Genomic DNA, 4,707 nt, shown 5'->3' with positions numbered 1-4,707 from the left:
GACTTCACAAAACCAAGGCAGAGAGGTGATGCGTTGCATGGGGATTGGAGCAGATCTAGTCAGTAGTGAGAAAGACCATTTAGAGTAAGCAGACATTTGCACGAGGACAGCTAATTATGGGCTGGCCGTGAACTTGAGAGGCTGCTGACAAGCAGAAGGCTCCTGCGTGTTAGAGCAGAAAGGTGCCGCTCCCTTCCAGTGGACTGGGACTGGTTTCAAGCAAAGCTGAGCAGGAGGGATTATTTGATGTAACTGTGATGTAACACCGCTCAGCAGCTGGGTGCAGGGGCATAGGGTTTCTTGCTAGTCTTACTTGTGATGGTCTGCTAGCCTTTCTGTTGAGGCTAGCATTTCAAAGACAGCCAGGATATTTCAGAAGAGGGGGGGGGGGACTGTTTCCCACACAGCCTTCCTGCACCTTTATGAGCTCTTTGTGCTCCCAGCACACAGACTGCTCGTTTACGTGCTGCCTGGCACGCAAATGTTTGTCTGAACTATGGCAGAAGCCTTTTGCTGAGAAAAGCCACGTGGTGGAAGTTAACTTTGTATTTAGGAACTGGTGGCATCTGGCCCAGCTCTTAGGAAAACCATCCAGTTTCTGTGGGAAAGGAAAGCCGGCTGTACTGGGAAAGGTGATCCTGGAAATGCTTGTATCTGTCTTAATCTTTCTTCTTACTTATAGCATGTTATTTCTCTTGCTGACCTACCTGTGGCAAGTGGAGGTTACGGGAGGTAGTAAGGGAAAAGGCTGTTCTAAAACAGGCAGGATATTGCCCTTGGCTGGAACAGGACAAACAGGTTGAGATCATGGTTGGTATAAAATGGATAGGATCGGTCATCACTTGCACAAGGCATTCTTTAAGGGTAGGAGGGGAGAGAGGAACAAAAAAGGGGGGGGGAGGTGGCTTTTACTGACTCTTGACACTTTTTGTCATCTTGCTGTCTGTTAGGCAGCTCCTCTCTTTTTTCCAAATTTTTAGGACTCTAGGCTTTCCAGTTTGGACCTGAAGGTCTCTGTTGTTAAAGCAGGTACAGTCCCTAGGAATTTTGTACACCTAAACCCACCTCTTGTTCTCAGCCCCCTCAAATAGGCACAAAAAATGGACAGCATTGCCTGACCAAGGTTTGTAAGAGCCTAGTGCCTCCAAGATCCCAGCTTTTTGGTGTTGAGGTGTTGTTCCAGGGACACCAAACGCCATCTGCATGGCTTTATTTATGCGGTTCCTTCCTTACGCCCTCTCCCACCTCCAAACTTGGGAGAAAATACTCTCAGTGGTGCCTGGAGAGCTGTCTTTGGAAGTCAGGCCATGAAAGAGCTGGTGAATTGCTTTTCTGCCCAAGGCAAGTGAAGTTCTCCCGGTAGGGAAATCAATCTCCTGGAGAGCTCCCCAGTTGAAGGCAGTCGCCCTGACTTTATGGAGTGTGTAGTGTCTTCCCTGCGGCGGCTGTGTGTCCTGCTCCCAGGCAGCAGCACGCAGCAGCTCACCCCTGGGATGGGGAAGCCTATGTGTGTGCGTTTAGAGGCAGTAAAATGCTTTATGGAGGAAAGCTCTGGCTGTTTCATGTGCCAGCAGGACAACTCCCAGCACTTCAGCTCCCTCGGCGTAAAATCACAGTGTCAGGTCAATCCCAGGGAAAGAAACCAAATCCCATTGAATTAGCCCAGGACCCTGTGCAGGAGGTGGGGAATGTTTTCCTGGTGTTTGAGCCTCTCTTGCAGGTACTGCACCATTGCAGGTCACTTTTCAGCTCACTGCGGTTCAAACTGCCAAGGGGTCCTTGTTGATGGGCCCTGATGAGGGAGAGAGGCCCGCTCTTTGGTGCCACAGTACTGTGTTGCTCTGGTGTTTCCTGAAATGGTAAGAAAAGACACTGCCTGTTTGGGTTGAGGGGTTTTTTTTTTGGAGGGGGGAGTGCCCCTTTGCTTCTTCCCCAGGCTTTCTGATGCTGTGTCTGAAGGTGCATAGGCTTTGGGGGAAGGACACTCTGTAATGTCAGCCAGCATTGGGCTGGGAAGGCTCAGGCTTGACGGCTTCCCCCAGGACAGGAGCCATCACCCCAGCTGGGCTTTCTCCGGAGGCTGGGAAGTAGCTGCCAGGCAGGATCTGGGATGGGGGAAGGGAAAGACACAGTTTCTTTCAGCGTCTGAGGGTGGATTAAGTGGAGCGTTCCTTGTTAGCTAATTGAAACAGTCAAAATGTCAAAAGAGGCGTTTCAATAATAGTGATGTTAGGAGCTTTACGTTTTCATTTCTTTCCTCTCTTGCGCCTTCAAGACACAGGGACCCAAGTCCTTGCCTCTCCAGAACCCTCTTAAAGAGGGGCTTCAGGGGAGGATGGGGCAAGGACAGAAGCTGTTTTAATCCCTTCCAATTCCAACATTATTGTGTTTCAGCAAATATTTTGCAAAAGGATTTTCAGGATGAACTTCAAACAGGCAAATGCCTCACTCCAGTGACTCGGGGAGCTTTGCAAATTTAGAAAAGAAAATGAAGATTGTTTTAGCTGACATTTAAACCCCTTCTCTCTTCCCAGCCTGTCAGGAAGCTTCATACACTTCGGGTCAGACGCTCTTTCCCTGAAGAAGAAAAGGGTATTTATAGCCAGGTACGACCATAACGGGGAAATCTCCAGGCTGCAGTACCTGTCAGATGAGGTTACTTATAGCCCTGATAGTAACAGCCAAGCTGGAGCCCAGCACAGGGAAGGAAGAAGGTAAGGGTCCAGCCCTGGGCTTGCACAGGGAGGTCTAGCCCAGGTAATTTGGCCTAATTCCTTGAGGGTGAAGGTAATCTTCTTGGGAGCCTGGTATTTTATGAGTGAATGTTTCCCTTCTGTCTCGCTGAGCTTCGTTGCCCTTGTGAATCTTGTGGAGTACCGATGCAGAGAGATCTCAAAGCACGGTCCGGATGGTTGCTGTCCCTTGGGGAGGGTAGGGAAGGGTTAACTAGAGATGTCAGACTCAAAAATAGCTTATCACACAGTGAGGCTGTGTCTTGCCCACCCTGGGTGGTTAGGAGCTCCTGAGGGGCTGATGGAGCATCTGGCTGAAGGTCTTGGTTCCTCCTTGCTTCCTCCCAGCCAGGGCTGAAGCTACGCCAGCGATGCTGAGCAGCGAGCAGCTGTCTGGGCTGCGGTTGGAGCAGTTTACTCCCAGGGATTAGAGTGATTGGGGGTTCTTAAGGTAAAGACAGCTTGCAAAGAGAAAAGCAGCCTGTCTGGGGACAGCAGAGCTCTGGCACAATTTGCTCTTACTCACAGCTTGTTCTACACAAAGTTTTTTGTTCGTGTGTCACCTCTGATCCACCATCAGTCCAGAGGGAGGGAACGGGGCCGGGCGGCTCTGCCGCATCCTGTGGGCAACTCATCGTGGGGTGGTTGTGCCTGATGGGGTACCTGAGCCCTGGACCTTGCTCTGAGGCCCTGGATATGGCACTGAGGACATTTTGATGTAGCTCAAAGTAGCTGGAAGCTGGATGAAGGTTGGTGTCAGGCTAATATCATGGGGCAGTGATTTCTGCGTGGTGGTGGCTCGTTGCACTAAGGCAGGGAAATCTCTGAGCTTAAACTAGACCTGGGAGTCTCTCCTGTGCCACAGGTTTGTGTGATTTCCCTTTGTCTGGCATGGGCCGATGACTTTCTGTGTTTTCCTGTGTCTCCCTAAATTTTCAGGGAAAGAAGTCCAGATGCAGGGCCTAGAGATGGAGCCATGATGTGGTCTGGACAAGAGTCCTGGTTTAACCATAAGGGAGTGGAGACTCCATGGAATGGGGGGGTAGGTACCTCACAGAGCTGCGTGGGGTGCTCCAGGCACCCTTTTCTTGGAGGAAATCCTCTTGCGGCAAAGGAATAACCAAAACCCTCTTATACACTGTGTCTCACAGAGAGAAGACCTGGAGAGATCTTCCCTGGAGTTCACAGGCAACTCTCAGCTGATCTTGCTCCTCTGGGCTGTGTAGAAGACCCCAAGGCACTGTGTAGGATGATGTTCCAGGGAACCTTGGGCTCTCTCTGGCTCTGATGCTGCCTCTGCTTCCACATCCCTTCCGATAGCAGCACTGTGGTCCTAGAACTGAGCTGCCCAGGTTTTTGTGATCCCCAGAAAGCAAAGCAACATATCTTGTACTCAGGGAGTTCTTCACCATGGTTTTCCTACCATCTGCCCACCTTGGTGGATGTTAACAAGCTAGTAGATCTAGACCTGCTGTGCCTTGATAGAAAGATTTATTTTTAGGACCTTGATATTTAAAATGATCTGTTATAATTTCATGCTTAAATAACACTAAATAATGTTCCCTGTTTGCACAGTGTAATTGGAAGAGGCAAATAAACCAAACAAACCAGCTATGACTGAGCTTCCTTAGTATTTTTTAGCTGAAACAAACAGTAAAAAACAAGGGCTCGGCCAATTTAACACTTTGGGGGTATTATTTACTGGCACCCTGCTCTTTCATTGTCACAGGCCAAGAAACACAAGAGTTTCAGAGAGCCAGTGGCTTCTTGCCAAAGAAAACTCTGTTGGTTTTAGGTTGGGGGGGTGGGGGGGAGAAGAAAAGAAAACAAAGTTAAAAGTGAACTTCTTTGTTTTTTAGGGACTGGCAGGGCTAACGACTCTGGAAGCGCCATGGGATTTTATACGAGTGCAGAAAAGACTTAGAAAATATTCAGCGAGTTCATTTCGGCTCCTGTCATGCTTCTCCAATCCTGA

At 49.4% G+C, this 4,707-nt stretch overlaps 1 long non-coding RNA gene across 1 annotated transcript; it reads left to right on the top strand.

Moving 5' to 3' along the window:
• The first annotated feature begins 1,423 nt into the window (after positions 1–1,423).
• LOC311193436 lies at positions 1,424–4,337 on the top strand. The gene is made up of 4 exons (XR_014617392.1): positions 1,424–1,859; positions 2,535–2,606; positions 3,672–3,774; positions 3,884–4,337. It is a non-coding gene; the product is annotated as an uncharacterized lncRNA (long non-coding RNA).
• Positions 4,338–4,707: the final 370 nt, after the last annotated feature.

The sequence above is a fragment of the Gallinula chloropus genome, assembly GCF_964237585.1.
Source record: "Gallinula chloropus genome assembly, chromosome: 6".
Classification (NCBI taxonomy): Eukaryota; Metazoa; Chordata; class Aves; order Gruiformes; family Rallidae; genus Gallinula; species Gallinula chloropus.
Note: the sequence above shows the minus strand (reverse complement) of the source record. Positions and strands in the feature narration are given on the sequence as shown.